Genomic DNA, 15803 nt, shown 5'->3' with positions numbered 1-15803 from the left:
GGCCGAGCCCCACCGGTGGTGACCTCGTCGGGGTTGGGCGAGGCCCGCCGTGCCACCGGCGGGCCGGGCGAGCCTCGCCCGGCCACCGGTGGTGGGGCCGGGCGTCGCGAGGCTCGCCCAGCCCTTGCCCGGCCCCGGCGAGGCTCGGCCTTGCCGGATCGGGCGAGGCCTAGCCTCGCCGGGGCCAAGCGGGCCTCGCTCGGCCCGGCGAGGCCTCGCTCGGCCCGGCGAGGCCCGCTTGGCCACCGACGAGGCTTGGCCTCGCCGGATCCGGGGAGGCCGAGCCTCGCCGGTGGTCGGGCTTGCCTCCGGCGAGCTCGCCGGACCTCGCCCTAGTCGGCGAGCCTCCGCGAGCTTGCCGGACCGGGCGGTGGCGGACGCGCGGCGGCGGCCGGCGGTGGCGGTGGACGGCGGTGGCGGATGGCGGACGGTGGCGGGCGGTGGTGGATGGCGGTCGCGAGATGGCCGAAGGGAAGAAGAAAATTTATTGATTTTGATTCTCAAATTCGTTCCCGGAACAAGAATCAACTTTTTTTTTTATTCTTGATTCTGTTCCCAATCTGTTCCCGGGAACAAAAAATTTACCAAACGCGATTCTAGGCCGAAACTGATTCCGGGAACAAAGAATCAGAATTTGGCCCTGTTTGGATGGTTACCAAACAGGGCCTTACTTCCCGGAACAAAAATGTTACCATTCGCATCCTAAATTACTATTAAACGGGTTAGATTGTGCAAGCCAATTGAACAGTCTAGAGCTAACATCGGTATAACTTTCTTGCTTGGTGTAAACCTTGGAGTAGGATAGATGCTGATATGATGGTGAAGTTACATCAATATCCAGTGGCCAAGCTGTGACCACTTAGATGTAACGGCCGAAAATATAAGGCGTCCTAGCTCCCTCTCTGCCTCTCCAATTAACGCCAAGAACGAAAGGGAAGGATACTTGGGAGTCCATTTTAATCTTGGTAAGTCAGATACACCAAATGAGGCCGAGGTGGAAACAAGTGATGAATATGTTTTAATTAACCAATCAGCTCATGACACGTGCCTAATAATGCCTGCAAGTTTTTGGTTATCATTATCGGATAATAACATCTACAATTCATTGAGCTAGACTTGATAAGACACCACTTTAATATGATCATCCATAAAAATTACACAATCTGACATGTGGTGGCATTTGGTGTGCATTTGCAGCGAGTTTTTAGGATATGGGCCGTTTGAGGACAACGAGCCTGTTGGTGGTCTCTGTTTTTTGGATTGAGCAATGGAAGGATGTTGAACCGCAACTGAAAGGTGAGGACTTGATGGGGAACGGTGGCCGGTGTGGCTGGCCGTGAACAGATTCAATGGGTTTTTCCTCAAACAACAAATGACTCTGACATCAAGTCGAGAATTGTAAATAGAGAGGACTATAATATCCGTAAATTATCAAATGAAGAACACAAGTATAGGGGGAGAGTACAATTATTCTTAAATACAACATATGTAAATTACGAGATACTTAACCCTAAATAGCAATCTTAATATGAAACATACCACACTATCGCATTGCAATTTATTGAAATGAAACTGCCTTTTTTTTTTTTTTTTTTTTTTAACTCATGCCTTAAAGATATATAAATATAAGTTCAATTCAACACCCTCCCCGCCCCCGCCTCCTCCGCCGCAACCGCCACCCCCGCCTCCACCACAGCCGCCGCCGCCGCCTCCATGGGGGTGGCTGTTTTTGCCACAGGAAAATATAACAACTGACGCAAGGATCAAGCACAGCATGAAGATCACTCCGGACTTGAGTAGCAGAAGATCCGCTCCATCATCACCATGAACACCGGGGCTCGCTAAATCGATCCAATTGCTCGCCGTTGATTGCCTCATTATGTCGTGAAGAGAAGCAAGAACTCAACCATTCGCAGTATCAATAGTTGTAGGAAGGAGACAATATACATGAGATGAGGGACCTTCAATTATATAGGGATGAGAAAAGTAGGTCACTGTCAATAGGTCTCCGTGACCACTGATATAGCAGCACTAAATAATTAATGGCCACGTCAAAAAAAGGCTAAACTTGACCGTTCAGTTGCCCCTTTCTTTGAATTTGGAATGTTCTTAGAATAACGGTGGCTGTTAGCCTAGCAGCACTCTTACGCAATTGGCTTAATTAAGGCACGACTCCCAAAATGTCCTCCAAGTGAATTTTTCTTTTTGCAGCCAGAGCAGAGTGAGCCGTCGCCATGAATTTCCTCGTCATCTCATGGAGAGAAGCAAGAATTCAACTCTACTCCTGTGACGAGGAACATTCAATTTAAGCACTGGGAATAACGGTGATAGACCACAAAAGTCGAGGGGACAACTTCGGAGATAATTCCCTTCGGATGACTTGTTGGGAGTGGTGACAAAGGTTCTACGAAATTGCTTCTGATTGAACTTCGACATTCTTAAATTGGCGAAGTGGTGACGTCGAGCTTGTGATCGTAATATCAAAAAAGAGTCGTTATGACATTCTGAATTTTTAGTACTTTTTTTAATTGAATAAATCGGGCATTTTATCAACGCATTTATAGTGCTATTCTCAAAGCGGATCACTCGTGAGATAACTAGACCATCTGGAGAAGTTGTTAAGAGATTTTAATACAATAGACTTGAGAATTCGACTAGAAGTTGACTGCTCGATTGTGCTAGTCTGCAAGGGTCATTACGACATTATCAAAATTGATCAGAGATCAGGGATATGTCGATTCGACTGAGATGTGTGATCAAAGTCTGGGTGATTCCACCTGACTGCAAAATTTTCGTCGATCGGCACTAAACCGATTTTCTGTTATTTTGGGTACCCTAGGCTTATAATTGAAATCTTGAGATTTTTACGACTACCGAGAGTTGCCAAATGTGTTGAAGTAGTACATTGTGGCTCGAAGAAAATTGATCACAGGTCATTTGCACTAAAAATTTCTGAAAGCTACCTGATAGCCTAGGTGACGCTAAAAATACGCCAGATTGAAATTAACTGCGGATTTGTATTTGATTTCAGAAATTGAAAGTTTTGTGGTGTCACAATCTATTTTAAAAACGTCAATTCATCATCCAAAGAATTTTCGGAGATCCCAAGATTTTTAAGGAAAATCGATTTGGAAGTTGCGGAAATTAATGGAAATTCGGATGGGCCAAATTAAAGGAAATTTGGACTTCTAAGCCGAACCTTTAAGTATCAGGGATTTACAGAAAATTATATGGGAATTTTCTTCAACAACATCGGACCTCGAATTGGAGAATCGGAAAAGAATTTGAAGCCAAAATTGAGTGAAATTCGCATTTAGACTTTGGGCTGCATTTTTTGACATTTAAATTGGATTATTTATGGATTTCTAAGCAAGAAAGTAATAGGGGACAATGTGATAAGCTTGAAGACCAAAGGGGGACCAAGCTTTGATTGATTAAGATATTTTTGTGGACTTTTGGCCTTTTTCTTCTAAACTTCACGGGCACACCATAGCCCGCCCGTCTCCATCTTCTCTTCGAGCGTCCGCTTCCCCAATTCTTCTCTTGTTTTACTTTTATTTTATTTTGGTCTCCTTGGATGCTTGACTGCCCTCTGAAGCCGCCCCATCTTCGTTGGTCTTCTTCCACCGAAGCTTTTATTTTTCCCCTGCTTTCCTCTCTCTGCCACTTGCCAATTCCCCACCATCTTTGGTCAACATCGACACTCACCGAATCATTTGTTGACCGCTCCTCCTCCACGCGGCCTCTCCACGAAGCCAACAATCCAACAGAGTCCACCGAAGCATCCCTCTCTCTCTGCAGCTTTGGTCGACGTTTTTAAACACCCCACGTCCGAAGCCGTTTGTTGACCGCCTGTCCCCACGCGAAGCTGCCCTTCGTCCGCTTCTCACTCCATCGAAATCCAGCGTCCACCACTTGCTGTCCCCCGCTGGTCAACCTCCCCCACCGAAAGCCCAACTGTTGACCGCCCTCAGCTCCACGCGGCCAGCGCACGCCAGCGAAACCCACCGAAGCTGCCCGCGTCGCCTCTCGTCTTCAGCTCGCGTGAAGCCCAGCCCATCAGCAGCCTCTGCACGTCCACGCCTCCACCTGCGTCGGTCAATCAAAGGAGCTCTCCTCACCGGTTGATGACCATCGAAGACGCCGCAGCTCCTTCCTTGCATCGACGCCAACAAAGCCAGCTCTTTGACCAGCCCATCTCACAATTTGTTCGGTCCTCTTCAGCCCAGCAACTTCTCCTTCGATCGGCCCAAGTCCTCAGCAAGCTTCAGCCCATCCAGCTCAGGTTTTGGCCCAGCATCTCCATCAAGCTCAGCCCAGTTCAGTTGCATTTCAGTCCAACAAGCCCACGCCTTTTTTCAAGCCCGCTTCAACCAACTTCAGTCCACTTGAAGCTAGTCCATTTTCAGCAGGCCCAAGCCCAAGTCTAAGCCAAGGAATTTCTGTAGGCTTGCAAGGTTTCTTGGTCTGGCCCAAGTGTCCGTCAACACCGCCAAAAATTCGGAATTCGGCTGCCGTCACGGTGTTCCGGTCTTCGCTTTGCACAAGTGAGTTTTGCTCACTAATCCCTTATTAGTATGCTAGTGATACTTCATGGTTGATTATTTTTAATTAAGTGCAATTAGGTTGATAGATTAAATTAGAATAATTAAATTAGGGATTTACCTATGCATGTTAGGAAAATGGTTAGCTTAGTTAGCAAGTAGACATGCTCTATTATTTATTGAACGTGTCTCAGTAATTTTCCAGGCTCATTTCGGCTTCCAATTAGGCATTTCAGGCCTAAATTGGATTTATTGTATTTATTTAATAATTTTCGAAATTATTTAATTAATTAATTATTTTCCGGAATTAGGCAGAGATAGCCGACGACCGAAATTTTATGCTGATCATTGTGGTGCAATATGTTCATTTATTTGAGCATTGATTTGTGCTGAATTTACTTAACTTTTTTTTTTAGGATTTTATTCCTAAATTAATCAATTTTGGTAATTGATTAGAAATTAACCGAGCGTCGGTTTACAACGCCAAAAATATTTTGGTGGACAATATAAAATTGTGGAAATTGTGGAAGTGAAATTGTGATATTTTAGCTAAGCCTGATCGTGTACCCACATGATAAATTTTTATCGGGTATCGTTAATACGAGGGAAATAGGGCAATTATTATTTTGATTGAAGGTTCTAAGTGTGAAGCACACAGTCCTTGGTTGAGAGTAATTAATCGTGTGAGGGTTATTAGTTGCATTGAGAAGACTATTGAAAGATGAAATGATGTATGATGGATGTGTGACAAGTGTGGAATAGGGCATGAAAACCACTGAATTTAGAATTGATTGTGCTTGTTGAACCGTAATTTAACATTACCACCAAAGTATGGTTATGTCCAGTGCTCCGTAGGTTACCACCTAATCTAGGCCGTGCTCACTAAGCCATAATTTAGCACCACCACCGAACTTGGAATCGGTTGTGCTCGTTGAGCCATAATTCAGCATTAACCGTCGAAGAATTAGTAAGATGTGCCCACTGAACCATAATTCAACATTACCACCAAAGTTTTAGTAGGCCATGCTCGCTGAGCCGTAATTCGGCATTGGAGTTGAGTATTTGAGATGACTGTGTAGGCCATGCTCGCTGAGTTGTAATTCAATAGTGATTTTGAGTAAATGAGATGAGTCGACCAAGAAAGAGTCGAGATGACATGTAATTGACTAGGTCGGTTGATCAATGATTTGATCTGATGTTATGAATTGATTGAATGATGTGATATAAGGTATCTGTAAATAACGTTGATTTGCAGGATGAAACTGAGGTTAAGGTAAGTCCTCTAACTCATGTTGTGCTTAGGTAGCTTCTTGAGTGTATTGACTTCCTAATCGGGTCTTAGGGGATAGAACTTGCTGAGATGTAGTCTCACTGGTTATAGAATAACCATTTTCAGGTCCTTAGATGATTGTGGTGAAGGACCGGAGGCTTGGAGTGTAGAATGTGAAGCTTGAAGAATTGACGATCCTATTGGACTGTGTAGTCCTAGTTTTATGAACTTGTGATTTAAAACCCGACTTAACAATTCGCTTGAGATGACTGTGTAGGCCGTGCTTGCCGAGTTGTAATTCAGTAGTGACTTTGAGTAAATGAGATGAGCCGACTAAGAAAGAGTCGAGATGACATGTAATTGACTAGGTCGGTTGCTCAATGATTTGATCTGATGTTATGAATTGATTGAGTGATGTGATATAAGGTATTTGTAAATAACGTTGATTTGCAAGATGAAACTGAGGTTAAGGTAAGTCCTCTGACTTGTGTTGTGTTTAGGCAGCTTCTTGAGTGTATTGACTTCCTAATCGGGTCTTAGGGGGTAGAATTTGCCAAGATGTAGTCTCATTGTTATAGAATAACCATTTTCAGGTCCTTAGATGATTGTGGTGAAGGACCGGAGGCTCGGAGTGTAGAAGGTGAAGCTTGAAGAATTGACGATCCTATTGGACTAGTTAGTCATATGACACTTTTCTTTTGATGGGAGTCGATTCATTTTTGCAGTCTTAGTTTTATGAACTTGTGGCTTAAAACCCAACTTAACAATTCGCTTTATATATATTTGCACTATAGTTTGCAATGTATATAAGGGTGGTTGCTTTTAAAGTGGAAATTTAGAGTCTCACTTTCCTATCTCATTATTTTATTGTTTGGGGATTATTTATATGCTTCCGTATGCGTATTAAAATGAATGGGTCAGCGATGCGTCCTGAGACATCGCTATTATATTGACCGGGTGAGGGATGGGTGTATACCCGAGAATTGGGGCGTGACAGTCGTGCACATGCCCCTAGTTGGTCCAAAACGGTGAACAAGGGAAGTTGCGGGTCAATCAAGACTACCGGTGAGATGATTCAACACTCCATGTTTGACGTGGGACGTTTTGTATTTTGGCCGATTTATCGCTTAATTCCGTTTTTGGTCAAAAGGTACGGCTTTCTTAATCTTAAGTCAGCTGGTCTATGACTTAAGAGAGCCGTTGTATCTTGGGAACTTTCTGGGCAATATAGTAGCTACCAAGAAATTGTTATTCCTGTCAGAGATTTATGGCACACCTTGTAATTGCTTCAACGTTGTTCAAAACTTCTGAGTGAAACTCCAACCAAGTCCTCCCGACAAAACTCGCTTGAAATTGATGATGTGGCAATCCAGTCATCACATGCTATTTTAAGTGGTGCGTCCGTGATCTGATGTGGACAAATATTCTCGAAACGATGCTCTTTTGTAGAACTTTTATTTTTATTCTTATTTTTTTTTCACCTCCTCCTTTAGCCAGATCCGGCACATCCTTCTTCGTTGATTTCATGATTAAATCTGCAAAAGCCATTGTTGCTGAACTCCGCAAGCTGTCGCTGTTGCTCATTGAGCTCATGGCTGTCGAGCTCGATGGTTAGCTTGCAGCAACTGAAACATAGCCGCTTCGAGCTCGGTGGCCATTGAAGGCCATGGAGATTGAAGTCGCTTCTACTGCTTCTTCTTTTCTAGGCAATTATTCATGCTTTAGTGTAAATAAAATCATCGGGAAGCTGATTGAATTTTAAGGGGTTTCAATTGTAGAAGCCGAAAAAAAATTCAAGTGAGCCCACTTTTTGTAGGCTCGTAGAGTTTTAGAAATTCGTCAGTTGAGACAGTTGAAGAGTTGTTTGGCGTCATTTGAGTTGTGGCTTACAGATATGGATGATCATGCTCAAAATCTTTTTGTCGTAAGTGTTCACGCTTTACTATGAAAAAATAAATAAATAGTGGACATAAAAGGAAAAAGGAAAGAAAAAAAGAGAAAAAGGAAGGATAATAATTGGAAAACTAAGAAAATTAAGCAAAACGGTATTGTTTTGGGTAAAGTTATTCAAACTAGATCCTATCACATTAGTAATTTCAAGTGAGAAATAACCGGGAGGACTATATTAGCATTTCACCTAAGAGTTTTTGATTATATTTGATCAATTTAGATGTTTAGAACTGGATAAAAATCTATATAATAAATTTAAGATTGAAATAGTAATATTTTTTTTTTCACAAAGTATGCTTTTTCTATTATAATTTAGCTAATAACGAATACCAACCAAAGACTACTTTCGTTTTATTTTATTGGATGATTTGGTGCTGAAAGCAGTCTTCATTGCTTGGGTCTAAGAGATTGAAATCTTATATATTCTATTGAGTTTTATATATAGTAATTTTTTTCTCAAATGCATAGCATGTGTGCGATTCAAAATGGATTTGGATGTGTTGTGAAATAATTGTTGAAGCTAACGGATTTTGCAATTCAAATTTATCAAGGAGATTAATGAGAAATGACAAAGACGACTAGAAATCTATGTTGTTCAATCCAAATGTCGATACCTATTCCTTAGATACAGTTAACAAGTTAACAACGGAGAAATCCATTATGAATAGAGATTACATAGTTACAATCACTTTGGTTTTATTTCCCTATCCTAGATCATACTCAAAGTAAATCTATAAGTGTGATAAGTCACTCAACAAACTCACAAAAATGTGTGAGATATAAAGATGACTTTACTATTGCATTTGTTAGAAAGAGAACTGGTTCATGATGGTAAATTTCAAGAACCGGCAATGTAACTGGTAAGTAAAATTGCTTGGCAACTTTATTGCCCGGTCAACTATCAGTAACTTATTAATAAAATAATAAAAATTTTATTCTCACATCTAGTGTCCAATTATGGCTTCTTCTTTTTTTGGGTCAATGGTATCCAATAGTTGATATTTGCCAATTTGGCTTGTCAATTAGTTAGTAAATTACCAACAATATAAATGTTAATATCACAAAAAACCCCAAATTAGTACACTTGTGACAAATTTAGCCCAAACTATTTTTTTAATCAAGAAAAATCTCAAATTGGTGAATTTGTGATAAAGTTACCTCGAGATAACTACAAAAAACCTTAAACTAGAATAGTTGCAATAAATTTACTCAAAAATAATTTTTTTGTGTTCAAAAACCCTGAACTGGTATATTTGTGATAAATGTACTATTTGTTTAATTATATTAATACCACGAATAACCACAAAACTAACACAGCTGTGACGAATGAAGGGTAAAATTTCAAACTGGTACACCGATCAAGCATTATCCAACTTAGCAATTTAATAGTAAAATTTAACAAAAACTAACAAAGGTAAATTTATCACAATGATACCAATTTGGGGTTTTTTATAGTAAACAAATTAATTTGAGGTAAATTTGTCACAAATGTACAAGTTTGGGATTTTTTGTGGTATTAACCCACAATATAATGTTTTTTACCATCCTTAAGTGGACCCCATCATTTAATTTGTAATGTATTGATCAAATAACAATTTTACCATCCTAAAATTTAGTATCCAGTAGTATCCTACTTTGTGCTATAAAATTTTATAATTAAGCCTATCAAGTAGTTTGATTTTATCACCACACATCGAGTAGGACTAGGCCTCGTTGATTAGTTAGTAATTTAATAATGAAAAATCCATGTTACCATTCTCACATCTAGTATTTGAAGTAGATCATCGAGTGCTTTACTATTTTACCAGTAGGCGAAGTAAGTTTTTGTAACTTATCGATGAAATAATCAATTTCACTACTCTAGTAGCTAGTAGTAGATTACCAAGTGCCTTGAAAATTTTACAAGTGGGTCTTTCAAATTAATTAGTAGAATATACCACTAAGGTTGAGAGTACAAATTTGGAAATAATTCAAGTGCGTTCATAATTCATTGGTGCTAGTTTGCCTCTCTACAAGAACTAGTTTTTGATGCCATGTGTTGATTGGAGCATATGCTTTGCAAGCTAGTCTTTGCGATCCTTGCTCAATGACTCTTTCTATCCATTAACTACTTATTTAGCTAGCAAATCATAGTACCATTACCAATACCAACATAGAAAAAGGGAAAAAAGATTGACTTCATATTAGCAGGTGCCACCACCCCGCCCCGCCGCAACCTCCACTGCCACCCCCACTTCCACCACAAATGCAGCCGGCGCTGCTGTCGCCACCTCCGCCTCCATGGTGACCTTTGTGGTGGGCTACGTGGTGGTGGACGTGGTGGTGGCCTCCCTGATGGCCTCCATAGTGACCTCCATGATGGCCACCATTGCCATCATTGTCTATGTCTCCGCCTTTGCCTTTGGCACCTCTCTTTTTCTTTTTGAGGGGAAAAGTAACAAAAAAGTCATAAACCTTTTGCATTTATATCAATTTAGTCCTAAAATTTTTGCATTTGGTACCGATTTAATTCATCCGGTCATTCTTTACTGGAAAAGGCTGATGTGAACTCCAAGTCAGTGCAGCCGCGACTACCGAGTTGACATGGACGCCGAAGTGTGAAACTATGTCATTTTGCTTTTAATAAAAAATGAAGAAGAAGAAGACTTTTTTGCTCCTAAAATGCCTCGTTTCGTTTGCCCCAAATCAATCGTCCCTCCTTCCCTCAGCAATGGTCACTCCTTCACCTCACCTCCCTCCACCTCTGTGCCTTCGCCTCTGAACTAGAACGGATGTTTAATTTTTCTCTATGGTCACACTCTCTAATCAAAGAATACCTGAGAGTTTTACTCAATCGTTTGTGGTTTCTCTTGCTTGTGTGCTTTTGCAATTCTAAATCGCCAACCCTACCACTGGCTGCCAAAAGAAGCTTGAGGTTGACGATGGCTAGAAATTGTAAGTTCTCTCTATTTGTGCTCTTTCTTATGCTCGTTTGGTTTAATCAACTCGTCTAAATGTGGGTTATTTCTTGATTTCATTTGATGTTTTGTAGACAACGTTGTATAATGCCCAGATTTTTTGTCTTTCGTTTTTGGCTACTATTTATGCTTGTTTTGCTGGTAAAGATATGTTGTTGTTGATGTTGGGGAGTATGTTCAGTGCATTGAGTTTTTGCTTGTTTGGTTTAACCAACTCGTCTATATGTGGGTTAATTTTCAATTTCTTTTGATGTTTTGTGGACAACATCGGGTGGTGTCCAGAATCTTTTTTTTTTCTTTTTAACTACTACTTATGCTTGTTTTGATTTTTAAGATATGTTGTTGTTGACGTTGGAGAGTGTGTTCAATGCATTGAGTTTTTGCTCGTTTGGTTTAACAAACTCATCTAAATGTGGGTTAGTTTTTGATTTCGTTTGATGTTTTGCAGACAACATCGTGTGGTGCTTGAAATATTGTTTTTGGCTACTACTTGTGCTCTTTTTGCTTGTTAAGATATTCTGCCGTTGACGTTGGGGAGGGCGTGCAATGCATTGAATTTTTTCGACTATCATATAGTCTTCCCGTGGTGTTCATCAGTAGCATATGGGATAATTGGTTTATCTTGAGATAGAGAAAGCCTATTATTTGCGTTAGATAGCAGGAGGGGATAATTGGTGATTGTCGCGTCAATAATTTCATGTGAGAAATAGTTGGAACGATTATATTAGAATTTCACACAAGGGTTTAGGACTATATCGAATTAATTGAAATGTTTAAAATTGAATTAAATTTGCATAATAAGTTTAAGACTCAAGTAGCAATTTTCTTCGCAAAGTATGCTTTTTTCTATTTATAATTATTTATCTAATAACAAATGCCAATAACAAATGCCAATCAAAGACTAATTTCATTTTATTTTATTGGATGATTTGATGTTGAAAGCACTCTTCATCACTAGGGTATGAGAGATCGAAATCTTATATATCCTATTGAGTTTTACTCTCTCTCTCTCTCTCTCTCTCTCTCTCTCTCTCTCTCTCTATTAACAAACGCATAGCATGTGTGCAATGCAAAATGGAATTGGATGCATTGTAAGCTAACGGATTCCTCAAGTCAAATTTAATATGAGAAAAAAATTATTATGAAAATCAACGAGAATTGACACGAGACACTAGAAATTTATGTCATTCAACTCAAGTATTAGTACCTACTCTTTGGAAAGAGTCGGTAGCAAACAGATCCATTATGAATGGAGATTACATTGTTACAATCACTCAGATGTTTCCCTACCCAAGGTCACACAGTGTTATCTTACGATTTCTAACCAAAAAAAGAAGAAGTCTATTCCAGAAATTCACAAAAATGTGTGTTATCAGAATAGGGTAAACATTGGTAAAAAAAAAAGGCTAAACAAAATCGGATAGCCAAGAGGTTTAAGTGGGCCTCTAGCCAGGTGCCCACCTTGAGCGTAGTAGCAACAAGCTATTAGGAAGCCCCCGATTGGAAGCCTTGGCCATTGGTCCAAATACATCCCGGACTTGTCGATCTCTAGACTCGATCCCAACTCCAAATTTGACTAGAATTTGATGTTAGAGATTGCATATAAACAAAACTTGGAGATCCCGATTTGTCCATAACAGGTAAATTCATACAAAATTCGGGATCGAATAGCGGAAACATAAATATCAACTTACCTCCAGCCATTGATGAAATCTAGAAGTGGGAAACCTCAAAATCTTTGATGGATCCACACAGCACGAGAGATCTGCAATATAGAAAACGCATGTCCTGTTCTACTAGTCAATCCCCTTCACAAAACCTGATTGTGTGTTTTTCTGTATCTAAAGAGTTTGAACCAGATGACCTGACATTTTTATTCCGTTGGTTACGTTACCGGTATCTCCCATCAAGACCATTATGGCAATGTAATAACGGACAAATATCACTTAATACACGTGGGTAATAAAATTGGGCAATAATTGGAATTTATATAGGGAATTGATTGGGTATTTATTGGGAATATAATATTGGAATCATATTTAGAATAATAAAATATATTACATATTTTAACATTCTCCCACTTGATCCCAATATTCCTTCAAATGAATTATTAAACCAAACCCACAAAACTTCATACTGAAATAAAACACATGAATAACGGTGATGAGTCCTCTTAGAGCGAGTATTATCTCCCGTGTATCACAATGTATTTCATCAGCCCATATGTGATCAAATAACTTAATGAATAAACCTTATGTTTACTCCAGGTCAAACGTAATTATTTTTCTCATAATAACTGAATGCATACAACTGTATTGAGAAAAACATTATAAATGAATAAAAGTCTCATAAATTCTTCCATATAAAGAAAAATTTACATGATTGGACCAATGCCCATTCTAGAAACATGATCCTTATAACTCATTGGCGGCATGCCTTTAGTTAAAGAATCAGCTATCATCAATCTAGTGCTTATGTGTTCTATGACCACTTTCTTCTCTTTAACACGTTCTCTGATGGCTAAATACTTGATGTCGATGTGCTTGCTTCGACTACCACTTTTGTGGTTCTTAGCCATAAAAACTGCAGTTGAATTGTCGCAAAATATTCTTAATGGCCTAGCAATGAAATCCATAATTTTAAGCCCCGATATGAAACCTTTCAACCACATACCATGTGAGGTGGCCTCAAAACAGGAAACGAACTCTGCCTCTATAGTGGAAGTGGCAACCAAGGTTTGTTTTGCACTCCTCCAGGATACAGCTCCGCCAGCGAACATAAAAATATATCCCGATGTTGATTTACGGGAATCAATGCAGCCAGCAAAGTCTGAGTCCGAGTAAGCAACTACCTCCAAGTTGTCCGTCCGTCCGTACATAAGCATGTGTCCCTTTGTTCCTTGAAGATACCTCATCACCTTCTTTGCAGCTCTCCAGTGGTCCATACCTAGATTACTTTGGTATCTTCCCAACATTCCCACGGCAAAGGCTATATCAGGTCGAGTGCAAACTTGAGCATACATCAAGCTTCCAACAGCAGAAGCATATGTGATGTTCTTCATTTGTTCCCTTTCAAAATCATTTTCGGGCATTGGTTTAAATTAAACCTATCACCCTTCACTATGGGTGCTATACTTGGTGAACAATCTTTCATCCGAAACCTCTCTAAGACCTTATTGATATAGGTTTCTTGAGATAGTTCTAATATACCTCGAGGTCTATCTCTATGGATCTTAATGCCAATGACATAAGATGCTTCACCCATATCTTTCATATCAAAACTCTTAGAGAGAAATTGTTTCACTTCATATAACAACTCATTGTCATTGGTTGCAAGTAAAATATCATCTACATAAGCACAAGGAAACAAATTTTACTCCCACTGACCTTCTGGTATATACATTGATCCATGATATTCTCTTTAAAACCGAATGAAGAGATGATCTCATGGAATCTTAAGTACCATTGGCGGGATGCTTGTTTCAAGCCATATAGAGACCTTTTAAGCTTGCATACCAAATGCTCACCAGCATTAGAGAAGAATCCTTCTGGTTGTTTCATGTAAACCACTTCTTCTAATTTTCCATTGAGGAACACCGTTTTCACATCCATTTGATGTAACTCCATATCAAAATGAGCAACCAATGCCAAAATAGTACGAAGAGAATCTTTCTTAGATACAGGAGAAAACGTCTCCGTGTAATCGATTCCCTCCCTTTGAGTAAATCCCTTGGCAACGAGTCTAGCTTTATATCTCTCTATATTGCCTGATAAATCCTTCTTAGTTTTGAAGACCCATTACAACCAATGGCCTTTGCACCATCAGGCAACTCAACTAAATCCCAGACTTCGTTTGATGACATAGAATTCATCTCTTTCTTCATGGCATTGTACCATAAATTAGATTTATCACAACTCATGGCTTGTGAAAACGACTCAGGATCACTTTCAGCTCCAACATTATAGTTAGATTCTTGTAGATACATAATGTAGTCATTAGGAATCGCTGATTTCTTCATTTTAGTAGACCTTCTTAATGTCGCATCAACATTCTTCTGAGGAGTATGCTGTTCTCTTTGGAAGTTCAGGTATCTAGTAATTGCTGAACAGTTTGGTCTACTGGATCAATATCAGCTGGTCGTGGATCTTCAATGATTGGTTGCTCAGCGACCGGTTGAACTGAAGGGGCGCTGTAAGCAACAACCAATCCAGTATCTGAGGTGGAAGGTTGAGTATCTGAATGACCTTCTTCGGGGACAAAGTCCTTGAATTGATCGCTCCCACTAATAAGATCATTTTCAAGAAATTTAGCATTTCTTGATTCCACAAACCTAGTGGTGTGAGATGGACAATAAAATCTGTATCCTTTAGACTTTTCGGCATATCCAACGAAATACCCACTTATAGTCCTTGGATCTAACTTCTTGTCCTGTGGATTGTAGACTCTTACCTCAGATGGGCATCCCCAAACACGTACATGTCGCAAACTCGGTTTCCAATCTTTGAATAATTCAAAAGGCGTCCTAGGAACAACCTTGGTTGGAACTCGGTTTAATATGTACATAGCCGTTTTAAGAGCCTCATTCCACAAAAAACTTAGGAAGTTTGGAGTTGCTAAGCATACTCCGCACCATGTCCAATAATATTTGGTTTCTTCTTTCTGCGACACCATTTTGGTCCGGTGAACCAGGCAAAGTGTATTGGGCAATAATCCCATGCTCTTCAAGAAACTTCGCAAATGGACCAGGTGCTTGTCCATCTTCAGTGTATCTACCATAGTATTCTCCACCTTTATCCGATCTCACAATCTTAATTTGCTTGTCGCATTGTTTCTCGACTTTGGTTTTAAATACCTTAAAGGCACCCAGTGCTTCGTGCTTATTACGAAGCAAGTAGAGATACATGAATCGTGAATAATCGTCTATGAAAGAAATGAAGTATCTCTGACCGTTTGAGTCCATATCTAGACTACAAATATCTGTATATATGATTTCTAATATTTCTGTACTCCTCTTAGCACCTTTCTTTGACTTGTTGGTCTGTTTTCCCTTTATACAGTCCACACAAGTGTCATAATCAGTAA

At 39.9% G+C, this 15803-nt stretch overlaps 1 long non-coding RNA gene across 1 annotated transcript; it reads left to right on the top strand.

Moving 5' to 3' along the window:
• Positions 1 to 3495: 3495 nt before the first annotated feature.
• LOC120289536 lies at positions 3496 to 6673 on the top strand. Its single transcript, XR_005547566.1, has 2 exons — positions 3496 to 4547; positions 5941 to 6673. It is a non-coding gene; the product is annotated as an uncharacterized LOC120289536 (long non-coding RNA).
• Positions 6674 to 15803: the final 9130 nt, after the last annotated feature.

This window comes from Eucalyptus grandis, chromosome 11, assembly GCF_016545825.1.
Source record: "Eucalyptus grandis isolate ANBG69807.140 chromosome 11, ASM1654582v1, whole genome shotgun sequence".
In the NCBI taxonomy this organism is placed as follows: Eukaryota; Viridiplantae; Streptophyta; class Magnoliopsida; order Myrtales; family Myrtaceae; genus Eucalyptus; species Eucalyptus grandis.
The sequence above is the reverse complement of the archived record's forward strand: the minus strand, read 5'-3'. Positions and strand labels throughout refer to the sequence as shown.